Here is a 21,078-nt window from a genome sequence, read left to right as displayed (position 1 = left end):
GGAAACAAGACATGCTTTGCTTGAGGCCTAATCAAGTTACTGACAATATTTACATTTTTCACATGATCAGGAATTGGCTGTGGGCCAAAACTGTCCGTCCAAAGCGATAGGCGTATTTGGGCGACAGCGTTTATGGTTTGCCAACAGAATTTTCACTTTCCCATGTACAACAATGTTATAGCGTACAGTCTCCAAATGAAAATACAATATGGAGATCAGAGTTTATTTATTTGTTGTCTAATGCCTTTGTTTATTTGTTCTCTAACGCCGCATTCAGCAATATTCAAGCTATATCAAGGCCGTCTGTAAATAATCCAGTGATTGATATCATGAGCATCCATCCATGCAATTGGGATCGATGACATGCATCAACTAAGTCTGCGAGCCTGACCACCCGATCCCGTTAGTCGCCTCTTATGACAAGCAAAGTCGCCTTTTATGGCAAGCATGGGTTGCTGAAGACCTATTCTAAAATAGATTGTGCTGTCCTTGTGTCTTAATCAAGTTATCATGCAGGTTAAAAGTCGTGTGTTCAGGACATTTCACCTCACCTCACTAATATGCCAGCTGTATGACGGCGGTCTGTAAATAATCGAGTCTGGACCACACAATCCAGTGATTGATGAGCCTCGATCCACGCAATTAGGGGAACGATGACATGCATCAACCAAGTCAGCGGCGTGGGTCGTAAAACTAGTAATATCAATCACTGGATCGCCTGGTACAGATGCGATTATTTGCAGATGATACGTTTTGGCTGTAAGTTTGCAGATTTTGTTAAACTATCTGAGGTGTGTTGGACCTAATTCAATAAAATCTACTGATCCTGTAATTTGTAGGTTCGACCATATTTTAAATATTTCATTTAGCCTTACTGAAAGTTCAATAGAATTTTTTTTTAAACTAAACAAGAATTTGTCATTTTAAAGTATGGTCGAACTGAATGTACAAGCGCGTTGCTGGGGTGTGGAAGAGGTGGATTAGAAAGTTTGAAAGCCTTCACAAATGTGAATGCCAGACTATTGTATATATGGCGAGTATGGGGACAGGCAAGAGTATTCTTGTCCATTTCTCTGGCTGGCTGTAATATCTTCAGACGACTTGTGTGTATATATTGCAATTGTGTCAGTTTCAACAACGTGAGATTCGCGCAGCACGTGCACTACAGTCGCTCCGACTCACAGCGGACGAGAAGTCAATGGTAAAGCCGCCTTGACCAGGTTATAAAACTTGGACAGACTGTAGACAGGTGCGGGAGACTGTGCCAGACAGATTGGAAAGTTTGACAAGCAATACACGAATTTGATTGCCAGGGGCTGTAGAAGTGCCACAGAAGCTACCCTAGGGTGTCCTGTGAAATTTCAGAATTTGAATGTACCGAGATGCTATTTCCTTCACTCTAAACCTACATCATGGGGAATGACAGCTTAAGAATATAACAACTTTGTACAAGCATGTTCTTTAATAATACCCTGGTTAATGAATGTGTAAAAATCATAACACATAATTTAGCTCAAACTGTAAACAGTCTTGGAATGTTATGTGTAATCATGTTCATGAAAGCTGTTACAACAAGAGTCATCAGAAGATGACAAATCTCCCCGGCCCCCACAAATTCGAAAGAACAAATCATGTGACTGTTATTTTAAGTCCAACTTGATGAGTGAGTGAGTGTAGTTTTAAGCCGCTTTTAGCACTATTCCAGCAATATCACGGCGGGGGACTCCAGAAATGGGCTTCACACATTATACCCATGTCGGGAATCGAACCCGGGTCTTCCGCGTGACGAGCGAAAGCTTTAAGCATTAGGCTATCCGACCGCCACCCAACTTGATGAGAGAATTTCTATGTAATCTGTCTGTCCTTATACAAGAGTAGGTATTGAGCTATTAAACTATTAAAACAATACAATGGATTGGGAATTGTATTTCTATGCCAGGTACACACCAATATGAACAGAGTCAAAATCAAACTTGTTGCCATGGAAACACAAAAAATATTAATTGTAAACACGCCAAAGTAGCAAAATGCACCATTTGACAACCTGTGTGTGCAAAGTGTCATGAAAGATTACCTACGCACACGACCATGAACCGAGTCAAATTCAAACTTGCTGCCATAGAAACGTTTTGACATTCCTAAATAGCAAAAGGCATCATTTCAGTCATTGGTCAATACATAAAAATGTTTTTTTTAGTTCTTCCCGGGAAACGATACCTTCCTCCGTTTCAGCTAAGTCTAAATTATTTCCATTGAAACAGGCGTAAATACAAATTTAAAAAATCCCCAAATAGCAGTACAGATTTATAAGATTTACAGACCATTCTGTATACTACTGTATACTAGCTGTGGAACAGTATGTTTCAGAAGTTCATCAATATTGTTCACAAAGGGAGTGTTACAATGTATTTCTTGCCTCCACAGCCAATCTAAAATTATTATATCTAAACCTACATATAACATGTTTACTAAATACTGGAATTTCAGAAGGTACATTTCCACATTAAACATTAAGCACTGATTTGGACCCGTGAAGATCCGGGATAGAATGGATCTTCAGCAACCCATGCTTGCCCTAAAAGGCGACTAACGGGATTGGGTGGTCAGGCTCAGTGACTTGGTTGATGCTTGTCATCAAATCCCAATTGCGTGGATCGATGCTCATGATGTCAATCAGTGGATTGTCTGGTCCAGACTCGATTATTTACAGACCGCCGTCATATAGCTGGAATATTGCTGAGTGCGGCGTTAAACAACAAACAAGCATTGATTTGAATTGTCCATATGATTTACATTCTGAGGATACGTCAGTAGCATTATGCAAGTCTTGGCGAAGACAGTTATAGAATCTCTGTTACAATAGGTAGATAAACACTTGTACATCACCAATATCCTGATCCAACCACCCCACACCAAATCCATAGTGTCACTGACATACAGATGTCTAACATCGTTACACCACTGTTCAACTGATATAGTCATGGTGATTGTACGACTGCTTCTCCCTCTTTAAGGATTTTCCGAAAACCCCTGGGATCCTTTCTTGAATTTATTAACACAGTTCTTTGTTGCCCCCCTAAACAGCTTCTTGAAAACATTGTGTAGCCTCCCGTAAGTATCAAAGCTAGTACCGGTAGCTCTATGAGCCCTCAGGGCTGCAGATTTCTTCTGTTTTAGACACAGTCCCACCGATCTTCCCGAGGCAAGACCATCCATCCTCTAGCCACTCATCTGTTTTTATTGAGTTTCCAATTTGATGCACAAACAACTGAAATAATGGTTATAGTCAGCCCTTTCAAGAATTTAAAAATCACAAAATTTTGGCATAAATCAGTAGTGGCAAGCATACAGTCAACCACACTGGATCTGTTATGTGTGACACAAGTTGCCCAGAAAATAATGGAACAGTCTTCCTTTTAGAGCAGGATGGTGGAATAGCCTAGTTGTCAAAGTTGACTCCACCGAAAGTATCACAAACGCAATATACACCATTTAACGACCATCATGTTATATATTTACTTAGTTTCTGGTAGGGGAGAGTCATTTATTTAAAAAAAAGGGAGGGGTATGGCCACTCCTGAACCAACACACACACACACACACACACACACACACACACACACACCACACCACACCGGCTTATAATTGTCACAGAGGCGCCTATCAGTGGTAAGGCTCGCTGACCTGCTTGATGCATGTCATTGTACCTCAATATTGCGTGGATCGATGCTCACCATATCAATCACTGGATTGTCTGGTCCAGAATCGAGTATTTACAGACCGCCCTCATATAGTTGAATATTGCTGAGTGCATTTTGAGACAACACAAACAAACCATGAACCTACTCACCATAAAAGTAAAGTTATGTTTGTATTGAAGTAACACAGAGTGATTTATATATCCACACTAGTGTTGTTTTTCGTATGTGTACGGTAATGTTGACCCTGGTGAATCAGGAAGTATTGGGAGATGTCTCACCTAATATGATAACAGCTGGGTAATAAAAATAATGTTCATTACTTCAGATTACATTGTCTGTTGGCCTTTCATTCAAATATGTCTCCAAAGAGTGCACTCTGTGTTTGCATATGGCATCATTAACATAATTATATGAGGCGATATTCTTAAGTTTTATCGTCTCTAAGCTTCGTCATGAGAACCTCAACCAAACACCTGCCTGTGCGCGTCTGACTGCCTTACTGACTGCCTGTCTGACTGCCTTACTGACTGCCTGTCTGACCACAGGACCATGTAACTAATAATAATAATAACAAACTCGCGGGAGGCCCTCGTCTACGAGTTTTTTTGCGACTTTGTTTATTTGTTTATCATATATGTTTAGAAATAAAAGCATTAGGATTATTTGTTGTTGACTTGTCTGCATGGCCACCGCGAACACGTGTGTAAACATTCGTTCCCCAGCAGTTGCAAATTAGCTAGTAAAACTTAACAATTTCTCCTTACATTCACACCTTTGTAATAAAGATAACAGATAATCTAGGCCGTGAATGTAGACTACAAATTTCGAGCAGTGAACACACAGAGTCCGCCCCGGCATTTCATTGAATGGTGGTGAATAGGGTTACGAATTTTCCTGTACATTTTAGTGCTGAGGTGATGAAAATTACACATATTCATTCCACTTATTTTCAATTATTAGTTAAATTTTGTGAACAAATACTCAGGGAAAATCCTTAGAACTGGCAGATTAGTGTAGGTGCATCTGAAGTTCTATTCACACACCGCTCATTCCTTGTGCTTGTGATAAAAGACAAGGCAATAACAATGTACTTAATTTGTACTCCATGTCTATCTTCTAAATTGGAAGGGAGAACTGAAAACGGTGCCGACTACCCTCATCCTATGTTTGTACTTCGTCAATGTCGTCTCGCTGCTGGGTCCAGCTTCAGACCAGTATGGCGGTGGTCACGTGACGTTATAGATAATTTATCAACGTAATATAGGTCAATTTCTTTCTGTAGCTCCTTTAAAAAAGCAATCCGTCGCCTTATTAATACATATCAATTAGGGGTGAAATTATGATATTTCTTCAATTCAAAATATGGCCTCATACACTGGCGCATTGGGCAGCAAACGTCATCTTGAAGTTGACCCAGATTTTGGCCGAATGCAACAGAAATTTGACCACACAAAGCGTCATTCAGCTGCCTCAGGACCAAGGTCACAGAGTTCGAGTACATTGATTGTGACGTCAGCATCGCCAGTTCTGACGTCACAGGTTTCAAGTCGGCTTTAGGTTGTCCAACAGTCGAGAAGACTTTCGTGTAAGCTTGGTACCGTCTCTTAAACGTCTCAAATATTGTGCTGGGAGAGAGGAAAACAAGTTCAAGCAGACTGGTTTTGATTAAACTATGCTGTGCGCTCTTCTATAGACGTATCCAAGTTCAGTGCCTTGGGGCAGAAAGACGAAATCGTTATATAATTTTGGTTCGCATTATAGACCAGCTACATTTGGAATGATATGTACCATATATAGAAAGCTTTGTGCGTTGTTCATTCTTTTTTTATAAAATTAATGCATACAGATACACAAACATCTACATATTATTTTTATTTTTACTCACTCTATTGAATCTGTTTTTTCACACACACGTCCCTATTATCAAAAAGAATGCAATACCTGCAGCTCCTGTGCCTAGCTTTGATATAATATGATAGGTATAATTCCATCAGTAAACCTTTCCAAAAGTTTCCTTTTTTGCTCTGTAAAGAAGTGCATCCTTAAAACCCTGATCAATTAGCGACTGTTTTAACCCTCTGGATGCCGAGTTTTTTTTCTGACGCACATTTTCCTAAGATTGGAAAAGTGAAGGTTGTGCGAGAATTGCGCTCACACGGCACTGGATCTACCTCTGGCTATAACATTACGCAGAGGTGGAGAATATTAAATTTCCTATTTGATGGTGTAAATTTAACTGCAAATATTAAACCGGTTTTAAAAAAATACACTTCTAAGTGTTGTCCGAGAATTTATTCTGCGGTGAAAAACAGTAAATTTCTCCGCTTTTTATCGTACACCGATAAAAGTACTGTGCGGCAAATTTATTTATTTAGAATCTTTACGGAAACTGTGAGCGAACAAAATACTGCCTAATATCTGAACGACATAACTATATATCGAATGGAGTTATATGCGTATGTATAACGACATACATTCAATGCCAAAAATAGCATGCCGTAAATGACGAAAACTGATTTTTCTCTATGACGTCAAAAGGCGACAGAGAGGTTACACGCGTACAAAGAAAAGGGGGCATAACTCCGCTATGCTTAGCACTAGTTTATTGTAACTCAGGTCAATTGGTGAGAATTAGCTGTGGGTAAGGACAATTTATTTTCGTGGTGTTTTGTTCACGAGGAACTAAACTATTCCAACACAAATATCCATATTGAAACTGTATACTGTTTAGTTATTAAAAAAACCCATAAGAAATGATGAAATCGTACTTCATGAAAAAAGAGGTAATAGAGAAGTGGATGGCCCTATCTAACCTATAACTTAGTCCTTAGATTCCAACATTCTCCTGATTGTGTAAGTGTATTTTGACGAATGTTGGACCATTATTAATGGAGCACTAGCCTTATCATCAAATGTAATGAAATACCCCAAAAATAACACCATTCCTTTTGACGTCATGGCTGGTGTTATGTCTTTGATAACGTCGGAGAAAGACGACACTGGTATTTTGATTAATACATAACTGCCCTTATTTTCGTTCATGGTATGGAAAATCTCGATGTGTAAAACGGAATTTGACGCTTTTCGACACAACATAAAATGACTGCTTTCACCAAGTAAATAATGTCTTGAATATGTTAACAATTAGATAGTTTATTGTGTATCTTAATTGGACAAGACACGCACCTGTTTGGCATCAATTTACGTAATGAAATATCCAAAAGAATATTTCAAAACAACCAAAATTATATTCAATATTGGACATATATTTGTTCATTATTTTGTTATTATTTCTCTTCATCTTGTCTCAGAATTACACAATACAAGATGCGAAGAAAGCTCTATTGGTATAGAATTATCAGGATAATCGTATAAGGTTGAACAAACGGGGTACCTGGCATGGGTTTTATTTTTTCTAGTTTTTACAATTCCTGGAGAAATAAAGTAAACAGTTTAATATCCTGTGTTCACAATATTGAAAAAAAAGAATGAAACCATGGATTATATTATGCAAAACGAGAAGAATAATTCGTAAATTGTTTGTGACAAACGCGCACCTGGCGAATCATTAGATATCACTGTTCTGTATATCAAACGACATAAAAAAAAACGATTCAATTGAGAAATGTGTGCATATATTTTAACGAAACATATTATCCATTTTGTGAAAGTAATATATTCAGTTTTAGTTATAAAATAAAATGAAACGGCTATTCATGGACATTGGTTATATGAACTTATAATATTGACTATTACACATCCCAAGAAATACGTACATGCTGCAGTTACATTTACACTTCATCTTGTAACACTTGTCCAAAGGAAACAACAAAACAAACAAAAGAAAAGAAATATCGTATTTGACACTATAAACCTATACATTCTTATGTAAACAATGTTCAAACAAACAGATTATCAAAGGTTCGTTCATACATGGTGTGGCCTATATGTACGTATGATATCATTTTGAACATTGACAAATATCCAAAGTGAAATTAATTGTGTGAAAAAATGCAAAATCTACATCATAACTGAAACTGTAAACAGCGTGATACAATGATCGTGTGCACTCTCATTCAAGGACCTTCACCTCAAAGAAATTACCAAATATGTACAACAATGTTGACGTATGACATCACTACCGGTGACCGACTCTTACAAAATGGCGTGTCCACTGTCATCAATAGGCGGGATTTTGCGAGGGGGCTTTCGTTGATTCAGGGATCGTATATACATAAATGTGACATGTAAGTAATCAGAAACATTCTGACAATCTATGTACTGTTATTTGTTGTTATATTTTTCATTGAAACCAACGGAAATAGTCAGAAATTCCGACAAATACCGTTGTCGTTGTGCGTGATTTTGCGTCAGTTATGGCGTCACCTGAACGATAAACTTTGACAATTTCTGTAGAAAATATCAAATCATTGCAATGTATCTATTTTAAATTCCCTAATTCTTCCTACGATTCTCTTTCCATGCATATTCTGAAAATGTTGAGCCAATATCTTGAACAAATAGACGAATGGATAGCCCAAAATAGGAGAAAATGCTACACTGTGTAAAATCTGAATTTTGCTTTGTTTACATTTCAAACAAGTACAGTTTTTCGAGCACAGCGTTCGTTTTCACACCTAATTTGTTTTGCTTGATTTCATCTAGGCACTTTGTATTGGTGACAAAGACCATTGGTTATTTGATTCTAAAATGTATGAGCAATTCAAGGATGTGTGTATCGCAGCTACGTTTGAAATATACGTGATGTTACAGGCGTCTCAAAACCGGTGTACCTGAAACGTGATTTTGTAAACACTATCCAATATGGCGGAAAGTTCACATCGGCGTTCGTGTTTGCGCATTTTCTAAAACATTCGAAACGATTGTAGGGTTATCGGAGACGTTTTGGAATGATCATTGGTGATTTCATAAAAGACAGATACCCGTGATTACTTATATTCTATTTTTGAAATTCATTTCTCCGAGTAAATATCCGAAATTTAGATTTCAAAACATGCTGTTAACAACGCCGTGAGGGGTGAATTAGCAATGTGTAAAAAATGGCGATTTTTACGATGTACCTAATTTTCAGAGGTCATTTTCAGTACTTTTGCTTGGCCTAAAATTCCAGTGGATGATATCACAGAACAGGAAATTTCCCACCTTATTCAAAACTGTGAAGTGTATTTTTAGTGGCTGATGTATTTTTAATTTTATTCGACTTCAAAGCGGGGGTTGTAGAGGAGGGACATATATGTCCCTCTGGCATCCAGGGGGTTAAATTACAGAACCGAATTTAGAACCAGTGTAAATGTATATACTGGAACTACATAGGTTTATATTCAGTGCTGTCTTTTGCTATATCTAGCCTGAATATTTTGTACCGGTGCCTGGGCCTCTTAGTCCCCTCCCATGTTTGTTTCGGCCACGCCCACTCTGAGAAACGCTCCTACGGGGCTGTGTTCCATCATAAAATCACCCATCCCCTCCCATGTATGTTTCGGCCACGCCCACTCTGAGAAACGTTCCTTCGGGCTGTGTTCCATCACAAAATCACCCATGGTTAAAAACACCCACCCAGCATTCTGCTGTTTCATAGTCTGAATTTTGCATCTTTAGATGATCTGCATTTTCCCCAACACCAGTGGTCATGAATGAGCGATCGAGCCATAATTTGTATATCCTGTATATATTCATATTAAATATGTCATGTTCTATTCCTTGCGAGAACCTCTAAGAACGTTTAGGTATGACTAGGAAAATTACTTCCTTACTTGCATGTGTCTTTGTAGCAGTCGGCAGCAACCCACTGTTTTGAAATCAGAGACATTGATTTATCTTTTTAATTATCTCTTGTATATATTATACATGCATAGATCAATTAATCTTTTACCGTGGCTTTAATGTTTTTAGCGACATTATTCCAGCACGTGGAATCCATACTGAGGATCAGGCTTGCAGCCACTGAAGCCAACTTGGTTTCTGTGAACGTCCGTTTTCAAATATTTCTCTGCCGCTTCAATCAGTTCAATCATAATATTGACTTGGCAAGCTGTAAACGGGTCTTTTTCAGGAGTTTGTCAGCCCCTTCAGTCAGTCAATGAACCATGTTTGCTTGTCTGTTTGTTTGTTTAACGCTGCACTCAGCAATATTCCATCTATATGACGGCGGTCTGTAATAATCTAGTCTGGACCAGACAACCCGTGACAGATATCCTGAGCATCGATTGGGATACGATGACATGTATCAACCATGCAAGTCAGCGAGCCTGTTCAGATGTGATGTAATCTGAATTTAAGTGATGGCATGTGGTGTGGTGTGGTGTGGTATGGTGTGATGCGAGTATCATGGCATGTACTGTGAGTGTCATGTGATGTTTGTTTCTTCCTTTGTTGTTTAAAGCTGCACTCAGCAATATTCCATCTCTATTGCGAGTCTGGACCAGACAATCCAGTGATTGACAACATGAGCATCAATCCACGCAATTGAGATATGATGACATGCATAAACCAAGTCAGCAGCCTGACCAGCCGATCCCGTTAGTTGCATGAGTTATTGAAGACCTATTCTAACACGCATCTTCACAGGTGCAACATAATAGGAACAACTACCAATACGCTGGAATATTAGCTATCTTGAAATAACCATGCCGATTCAAATGTGAATAGAAACGCCGTTTACACCACAATTGTCAAATCTTAAAGGGCGTTCTTGGGATGTCAGCAAATATGAATTCAGAAAGATAAGGACGTTATTTATGGCTTCCTGAAGCAGTATCAACAAAATTGTCGGAATTTCTAAAACTAGTTTGGAAATACATACTCTGATTAAAGAGATAAGTTAAATATGTTAATACTTCCGTAACGGCTTTCACAAGGGCTTTCTAATGATATACAGAAATGTGTATTCAGGTAAAGTAGTACAAGGAAATCGGAAGCGAAAATACTGGGGGTGGGTGGGTGGTTGTGCAGTTGCCACCCTAGAATTCTTTTACAGAAAACAGTTTCATTTGAATCAAGTTGGGGACAAGTGATACTTGTACACATATTTGCCCATTTGCCCTTTGAAATATTACATTTATAATATTTATATATTATTTGTTCAGACAGTCAAACCTCTGCAGCGCGTATTTCCGTGCAGTTGCCTTATTTTAATGACAAGTGAGATTCTGCTGCTTTTGAAGCACAGTTTAAGATAATGGCTTCTCAGTCAAACTTGGATGATTACCAATTAGCTCCAAAAGCTGTGCCATGGAGGGCGTTGCACGGCCATATTTTGCACGTCTGCCTCAACACGAGCGCGTGAATTATGCTTGGCTTGGCTCAATTCAACTTACCAAAAACAGGATGGTGCCGCACGTCCTGATGTGTGACTCTCGATGCTCTTAGCCAGGGTCCCGTTCCACAAAGCCATCGTAGGGCAAAGTTGATTGTAACTGACTATAAGTACACTATCTAAATTTTGTTATGATTGGCCACCCGTTCTACAAAGCCATCGTAGGGCAAAGTTGATTGTAACTCACTATAAGTACACTATCTAAATTTTGTTATGATTGGCCGCCCGTTCCACAAAGCAATCTTCACTTAGAGAGTTGTAAGTTAAGATCAAAATGCTAAGTTGCTCCAGGCCAACTTAGGATCGCTAAAATCGATGTTAAATTGTATAGCAACAAACATGGCGATTTCTATTATGATGTGCAAGGAAATGGATCGTGTCTTACACAAGGAAAGGGTGTTTAGAGACCGCACCCGGCAGCTGGATACGTTATTTGACCATGAACTGCGAGATGTCGTATGTCACGCCACGCCCTATTGAAACTGCTAGAAACAGTCTCTCTCTCTATTACACCAGCAGCCAAGCGTTCGCAATCCCTGTCCCCAGAAACGAAGTTACTCCTTACTTTGAGATAACCATTCGAGTTAACCCACATGGTGCCTGGCCGTCAGCTTGCTTTGTACACGGCTCAGTGCCGCACTGTGATGACGTCGCGGTTTCAAAAACGTATACATTGTATACAAGTCTTACAAGGTTCACAGTATAACCAAATTGTATAACATTCAACTGGAGTTGTAGGTCTCTCCAACAGTATCTAAACTCAACAAATCCGAAAGGCATATACTAGTATATATGCGTGGCCTAGCCAAGATGAAAGTGCCGGTATTCTAACCGAGTAAAGCCTAGCGAGCTCCCTTTTTTGAAATCTAGATCTCCAATAATTCAATTCATTGTAAAATACACATTCTAACGATGAAAGACATATGACATTTGTGTCAAAGTATACATTCATTGAGAATTGTCTTGAGTTTAATTTACGGATCAACAATCCCGTTGAAATTGTCTGTGTTTTTTATGTCAAAACAAATGTGACCAAAAGGATCGTGATTGGCTCATGCGCAGACTGTTTCAAAGATTATGTTACAATATGAACGACAGTTTCGATTATATATCTTGACAAAATCCTTGGTATTTGTTTCAGTGTCAGTGCTCTCTCATTAGTGGAAAACACAACCTCGGGGTGACTGACATCGGACATTTTCAAAGGACAAAATATAAAAGATGGCTGGCTATAAAAACAGCTAAAACAATGCTCAAATTGACATTTCTCAATATCGGACAACATTATAATTTCCTAATAATTTACAAGAATATACTAAGTACTATATCACCCAAGATTAAGTTTTTGTGGGTTTAATCAAAACCGTTGAAAAATTTTCATTGTCAGCAAATCTATTCAACAAATCTATTTTTGATCGCTCAGGCGCTGTGTCATACAAGCATCAATTCCTTGTGCAATCACGCAGACCCTTATTTATACATCGGGTGTTATGATGTGTAGTTAATGTTTTAAATCTACTTTATAAAGAGCTTTAAACGTGATATAATTGGACAGTTTTAATACTTGAATTTGAAAGCTCAAGAAGTGTGGAATAGGCTATAGTTAATACAAGGAAACCATAGGTTAATAACCTTCGCAAGTGAAAGGTAATATCTAGATTAAGTGAAAGAGAACATTACGAAAATATTAATTACTTGGATTAAATTATTGTTAATTATTTTCTTTAATTAATATTTTTGTTTGTTTTTTAAACGCGACTTTAGGATTTATTTACACCTTGATATGCATGTACATTTACAGATATTTCATCCAATTCTACAGAAGGAAAAGTTTGAAATATATAGTGATCGTAGATCAATGAAACTAATGGATGTTTTTTTGTCATAAAAGAGATGACAGAATATGACATTGAATTCCGAAAATATAACCAGCAACATCGTTAATATAACCAGCAACATCATTGATATAACCAGAAACATCGTTAATATAGCTGGTTTCAGTAATTATATCTTTCCTTTTTTCGTTTGGCCTTACTACAGCATGGAAGGAACATGTAGGATTGAACTTGCTCCATCTTGCTCCTTGATGTTTCTTTTACAAATTCATTTTTTGTTAAAGATACAAAATAAACAAGAACACAGCATTATAACTATCCCCATAATGGCTCACCTAAGAATTGTGTATAGTAGTGACCAATAAGGAAATTAATGTTAACTAATGTTAACCCAGTCCTTTAAATCCTTAAGGAGAGAGGGGCAGCTAAGAGTCGCTTTATGTCATGAGAGCAAGCTCAGTCTTAACAAGTATCTCTTACATGGACATGAGAAGACTTGTCCCTATTTCACATAGTATGCACTCAGTTGTATACGAGGGCCGTAAGTCTGTAGAAAGTTTATTTGTTGACACCATATTTCGAACTCATTTGAGAAGGTGACCAGTAACATCAGTGTGTACAATTTCATTTCTCTAACTCAAATAGTTTAAGAAAAAAATTGTCCCCAGAAGGAATGGACAACGAACCCTGTTCATATATACCCCACCCAACTCGTGGCGTGGAATAATTAAATATCACTGAAAACATGTAAATCACATGGCATTGGTCGAAGTATCTGATAATTTAGATAATGCAGGATAAAAAATATATATAATGAAAACTGTTTCAAACATTGAAAACGAACTCACATTTTCAATTTACAACATTTTGTAAGTCAGAAATCGATTACTATAAATTTTGTGTTATTTGTGTTATTAATTCAACCATCGGAGATTCTAATGTGTATGAATAAATATTAAAAAGGCTGTTTAACCTTGGATCCATTTTGACAGCTTTCTGTCTGTAAAACGCACTTTTCACTTACTCAGCTATATGCTCATTATTCTTTTTGGAATATCAGGCCTCGATGTGAAAAGCACATGTCAACATACCAATAATAGTAAACTGCACCAAATTTTGACGGGTTAGTTAAGTGAAAAACATCTCATTTTCTCAATGGTTGCTGTGGAAATCTTCCCAATGACGTGGTACCAGATCTACTTTTAGTTCGGATCAATTCTGACAAAGAGAATATTAGTATCTAGACACTGAAACCATGTGCATCCATCATATGACCACGACATTAGATCAGCTGTTTGACGTGACGTCATCCACAACACTACACACGTGAAGTCAAACCACTCGCACCTGTCCAGACGATACAGCCGTGGGAAATCACCGACCGTCTGTTTGCCAACACAAATAAAATTGCACATTGTAACATCATTGAACGAAAAATGAAAGCGTTTACTCATAGCTGACACTGCATATAACAAGTTCAAAACTTGTGATAGATTATTATAATCGAGAGTAGACTCGACATCAATAATTTGAAAATCTAAAATTAATTAAATCTCATATCTATTGCAGAATGTTGGAGATACAATACCTATCGTGTTATGATAATACTTTCCATTTTCTGAGGAGATGTAGTATGTGTATTTGATAATATATAGACATACATAATTAGTTATCTATTATTTTGTAAAGTCACAGTATGTACCATGTACATTAGACTCACGTAAAATACTATTTCAGCAAACCAATCATAGCGCCATCATCACAGTTTCAATGAAAGGAAAACCAATTCCAAATAGAACTATACAGCACATCGTATCCATAAGTGGTTAACCCAAATGTAAATATGTCATTAGAAAGACTGATGACTGTGTAATGCTCTTGGGTCAATGCTGAGCCAGTGAATGGGGATTATTTGTATATTTGTGGGGCGCTTCCTTCAGTATCTTTACTGTATGGGAGTTTGACATGCTGTGCCCGGTAAACTGCAGACTTGTCATATTATCTACCAGCTCCTGCACTTTGTGTTTCACAAGAGGAAAGTCCCTACAAGGTGCAACTTGTGTCATACAGAAAGTAAAAATACAACCTATCTAGTCGTATGTACTTTTGTACGTTATTCTTTGAGAAATAGTGTGAAGTTTCTAATGATATCCTACTGGTTGTGACTTCCAACAGCATTGAGTAAAACAATCATCCATTTCCCTGTCACACAGAATATGCGAAAGGCTATTTCTCCCGTGAGAATAAGTGTATCGCATTCCAGATATACCCAAATGATAGTATGATTGCTTATAAGGATATATTCCAAGTAAGCATGTTGTGTGTCTATTATTACGTGTCCTTTGTAAACGTCAAACGAGACAATTCTACGTCATTTCAAGGCAAGTCGTACACAGCGCATATGCCACAGCACTATAACACGAAAGGCTATTTCTCCCGTGAGAATAAGTATATCGAATACATATTTACCCCAATGATAGTATCATGGCTTATTAGGAGATATTCCAAGTAAGAATATTGTGTGTCTATTATTACGCGTCCTTCGTAAATCACCAAACGAGACAATTCTACGTCATTTCAAGGCAAGTCGTACACAGCGCATATGCAACAGCACTATAACACGAAAGGCTATTTCTCCCGTGAGAATAAGTATATCGAATACATATTTACCCCAATGATAGTATCATGGCTTATTAGGAGATATTCCAAGTAAGAATATTGTGTGTCTATTATTACGCGTCCTTCGTAAATCACCAAACGAGACAATTCTACGTCATTTCAAGGCAAGTCGTACACAGCGCATACACAACAGCACTATAACGCGAAGTGCTATTTCTCCTGTGAGGATAAGTGTATCGTATACATACTTACCCCAATGATAGTATGATGGCTTATTGGGACATATTTCCAAGTACGAATGTTGTGTGTCTTTTATTACGCGTCCTTCGTAAATCACCAAACGAGACAATTCTACGTCATTTCAAGGCAAGTCGTACACAGCGCATATGCAACAGCACTATAACACGAAAGGCTATTTCTCCCGTGAGAATAAGTATATCGAATACATATTTACCCCAATGATAGTATCGTGGCTTATTGGGAGATATTCCAAGTAAGAATATTGTGTGTCTATTATTACGCGTCCTTCGTAAATCACCCAACGAGAAAATTTTACGCTTTTTAAAGGCAAGTCTTAAAAAGCACATACGTCATACCCTCACCCCCATGTGTCTGTACCCGCCCAACCCTCACCACCATCTATCTGTACCCGCCATACCCTCACCCCCATGTATCTGTACCCGCCCAACCCTAACCGCCATGTATCTGTACCCGCCCGACCCTCACCCCCATGTGTCTGTACCCGCCCACCCCTCACCACCACCATGCATCTGTACCCACCCCTCACCACCATGCATATGTACCTACCTACCTACCTACCTACCTACCTACCTACCTACCTACCTACCTACCCCCCCCACCCCACCCACCCACCCACCCACCCACCCACCCACCATGCATCTGTACCCACCCCTCACCACCATGCATATGTACCTACCTACCTACCTACCTACCTACCTACCTACCTACCTACCTACCTACCTACCCCCCCCCCCCCCCCCACCCACCCACCCACCCACCCACCCACCATGCATCTGTACCCACCTCTCACCACCATGCATATGTACCCTCCCACCCCTCACCACCATGTATCTGTACCTACCCACCCCTCACCACCATGTATCTGTACCTACCCACCCACCCACCCACCCACCCACCATGTATCTGTACCCGACGAACAGGATCGGGTGTCAAACTTGCTGACTTGGTTGATGTATGTCATCGTATACCAATTGTGTAGATTGGTGCTCATCAATCACTGGATTGTCTGGTTCAGGCTGCCGTCATATAGCTTGAATATTGCGGAGTGCGGCGTTAAACAACACATAAATAAACAAACAAACAAACAAACAAACAAACAAACTTGCAAGAGTATTTTATCCATTTTCTCTGGCTTGTTTTATTATATAGACAACAAACAAACAAACAAACTTGCAAGAGTATTTTATCCATTTTCTCTGGCTTGTTTTATTATATAGACAACATGAGTGTATATTGCAAAGTTTCAGCTGTCCAGTGTATCCCCCCATGCGATGCACGTGCAATACAGTCGCACCAACTAATGGCGGACGAGAAGCCTTTGGTGAAGCGGCCCTAGCCAGGTTATAACACTTGGACAGACTGTAGACAGGTGCATAAACCTGTATGGATATAATACCGATGCCGATTGAAAAGTTTGACAAGCAAAATACGAATTTGATTAGAGGGCTGTATAAAGTGCCACAGTAGCTGGGGTGTCCAAGGACATTTTCTGTACTTAAATCACCAAATACTATTTCCTTCGTTCTATTCCTACATCGTGGGAAATTGCAGATAAAGAGAGATAGGGTGGTCAGGCTCACTGACTTGGTTGATGCACGTCATCGTATCCTTATTGACTAGATCGATGCTCATGATATCAATCACTGGATTGTGTGGTCCAGACTCGATTATTGACAGACTGCCGTCATATAGCTAGAATATGGCTGAGCCTAACACTAAGTTAATAATTTTTATCAAATATGGTGACGGTTTTCATGTCTTATTTTGTCATAACAAATTTCCTTTGACTATTCCATTGATGTCATGCTGTACTCTCACATGAACTTTACTTGTTTGCTGAAAAATGTTACTGCATTCAGTGTGTGCCAATACTTTGAGTCTAGTAGCACTAACTTGACTCTGGTATCATGTTGTGTACATTTTAGTGTCATCATCTGGACTTTTATTAGCTGAGCTTACCAGGCCGAACAGCACCTTGCTAGACACTAGCTTTGGACAAGTGGCTAAATCTGCACACTGCAAATTTTCCTTAGCTGGGAATGTATCTGCATTGTAACGAATAGTTCCAGGGCCCTTATTGTACCCATGTAAAATGTTTGGGTCATGTAACTTATACAACTTGGAAATAGGGCCAGATGGTATGCACTGGTCACAACAAAGTCGATTCCTCGCAGTGCTCCAATTTCTAAAACAAGTTGAAACATTGGTGGAACTTTACTGGGATATTGTGACCATGCTGGAACTTTGGTTGGACATTGCTGGATATTGCTGGACTATTACTGGACTATTACTGGGACATTGCTGGATATTGCTGGATATTGCTATTGTTGGAACATTGCTGAAATGTTTGTCTTTGTCATAAGCACAATACTGAAAGTTGAATAAGATTCAAATCCCCCATTTGAAATACTACAGGAGCAGGACCTCTTGAGAGCCTCACCACCATTTTTTGCATGACACTGTGTGAGGTGAACAGGTTCAGGGTTAAGAGCCTCGCCTTACTTTAGGCAATACACTGTGTGAGGTGAACAGGTTCAGGGTTAAGAGCCTCGCCACTACTTTTGGCAATACACTGTGTGAGGTGAACAGAGAAAGGGTTAAGAGCCTCGCCATATCACAATTGGGTGACATAAATCATTGCTATAGAATAGAAAAATACTGAGGTCATTCTAGATGTTCCCGTATACATAAGACACTGTAAACACAGTTAAACACATGTTAAAGTCAATACCAATTGACAAAAAAGAATTGACAGATATGTTTTTCCCATATTGATACTTTTGTATTTTATAAGAATGAGTTGATTCTGCACAGTAGGTGTTCAAGAAAAGCAACAAGTTTGTCCGTGTCCACTTCCGGTGTACCCGGTGTCCACTTCCGGTTTGTCCAATTCCGGTGTACCTGATGTCCATACCCGGAGTGCACGCTTCCGATGTGCCCGAAGTCCACTTCCGGTGTCCCCGATGTCCACTTCCGGTTTGTCCGATGCCCATTTCCTGTTTGTCCACTTCCGCCGGTTTGCCCGAAGTTCACTTCCAGTTTGTCCGCTTCCGGTTTGTCCGATATCCACTTCCCGTCTTTCCACTTCCGGTGTACCCTATGTCACTTCCGGTGTACCCTATGTCCACTTCCAGTTTGTCCACTTCCGGTGTGCCCGCTTCCGGTTTGCCCGATCGCCCACTTCCGTTTTTTTTGTCCACTTCCGGTTTGTTCGATGCACATTTCCGGTTTGCCCGATTGTCCAATTCCGGTTTTATGATGTCCACTTCCGGTTTGCCCGATGCCCGCTTCCGGTTTGCCTTATGTTCACTTCCGGTTTGTCCACTTCCAGTGTGCCCGCTTCCGGTTTGCCTTTTGTCCACTTCCGGTTTTCCCGCTTCCGTTTTTCCCGATGTCCACTTCCGGTTTGTCCGATGCACATTTCCGGTTTGCTTGATGTCCACTTCCGGTCTGCCCGCTTCTAGTTTGCCCGATATCCACTTCCGGTTTGCCTGATGTTCACTTCCGGTGCGTCTGAGCGGGGGGGGGGGGGGGGGGGGGGGGGTGCGTCTGAGGGGAGGGGAGGGGAGGGGAAGGGGAGGAAAAGTACCTGCATCGTTAGGCTTGTGTCATACATTATGCTTGTGTCGTGACCATTAAAGTCATATGCTCATCATAACATCATAATTGATATTTGTGTTTGTATGGAAACACAAGGTACTTTAACAGAAACAACATGTCCTTCCAGTTTTGGAACAAGATATGTATACATTTAAGCATATTAATACATATTCTGCTGAATGATCAGAAAAGGAATGAAACTGGAGAGGCTATGATACCATGTATATAATGTCCAACATTGTGCAACATTATCCAGAACAAATCGGCCATTCAGTGTCACACCCCCATACTAAATGAGTTTTAGTCCTCTCTTCCATCAATACAAGTGAATCACGAAGAAAGACCACACAGCAATGCGTTTCACTTTAACATTGATACAATTCAGAGTGCTGCTTTGACACTCAACAAACCATCGCTTCTTCTTACTATACTAAAGCCCAGCACATGGAACCATATGATTACCCATGGTTTGCAGTATATCAAGTAAAACGTTTGTCATTTTGGCCATTTGTAGTAACAATTATTGATTTATATTTCAAAAAGTGCGCTGGGAAATAGTAAGATCTATATAAATATAACATATAATGGTCCACAAATATTATTCTTTTTCAACGAATAGTGTTGATCTTTCTGTTTCAGAATTTACCAATAGTATATGTCTTTGTGGCTTCAGCATTTTGGGCGTATTTGCAAAACTTGAACTATCATTCAACGTGCAACACACGTTTGGTATTCAATTTTGGGCCCCAGGAAGAAAACCGGCACTTGTGGTTAACGGGGAATGCCGCGAGCTTAGAACCTACAAATAAAACATCCAGGGGCCAGAAAAACTATCCTGTACGCCCATAAGCCAGAAGGTATTATTTCACAGCGCTAATGGGGCCACCAGTCGTCTTGTTAATCTCGCGCTATATCCCAACGTTTATAAATAGAAAGGGTGTTTTCCAGACAATTCACACCCGTCTGTAAATCCACTTCGTGGTACTTGTGGGTCCTTTCGAAAGTGCTTGTGTCTCCAGGTTTGGTCGGCAGTCTCTTGGCACCGTTCGCTTTGGCCCAGGGGCACCCTGAGTGGGTGCAAACGCCCTTTCTGGAAGGAACTCTTTTTTAAAAGAACTACTTACAAGCTACATGAACCCCACGCTCAACTCTCACCCTTCGACCCGAGCCAATCCGATCGCTTCCTTTTCATCGACCGACTAATCGCTTTTCTCCCTTTCCGTTCTTTAGCCTCGATTATCCACGCCCCGCTTTTACTCCGCTTCTTCCTCGCTTTTAACACGCTTTTGCTCGGCTTTCACCCACAATTCCGGCTTCGTCCTCTTCGCTTTTCTCCCTTTCCGTTCTTTTGCCTCAATTACCCAGTCTCCGCTTTTAACCCGCTTCTGCCCCGCTTTCTTCCATGTTTACGGCTTCGATTTCAAACACAATGTATTTTTCAGAAAATTTCACTACAATTTAAAAAAAATAGAAAAATAAGATAGAATTTTAAAGTGTTCATTTTACACACGGCTTCGCTTTCAAACACAATATTGTAAATTAACTTCTCTTGTCTTTCATTTCATCACATTTTTTACACAAAAGTTCACTACAAATTCAAAGCAAAAAATACAATTACAAAGTGTTCATTTTACTTCCTTCACTATGTGGCATAAATTGTGTCTTGTCTTTCTTTCTTTCTTTCTTTCTTTCTTGCTTGCAATGCAGTTTTAACTCTCTTCTCCAA

This window comes from Haliotis rufescens, unplaced genomic scaffold, assembly GCF_023055435.1.
Source record: "Haliotis rufescens isolate VD_foot unplaced genomic scaffold, xgHalRufe1.0.p SCAF_139, whole genome shotgun sequence".
Taxonomy (NCBI): domain Eukaryota; kingdom Metazoa; phylum Mollusca; class Gastropoda; order Lepetellida; family Haliotidae; genus Haliotis; species Haliotis rufescens.
Note: the sequence above shows the minus strand (reverse complement) of the source record.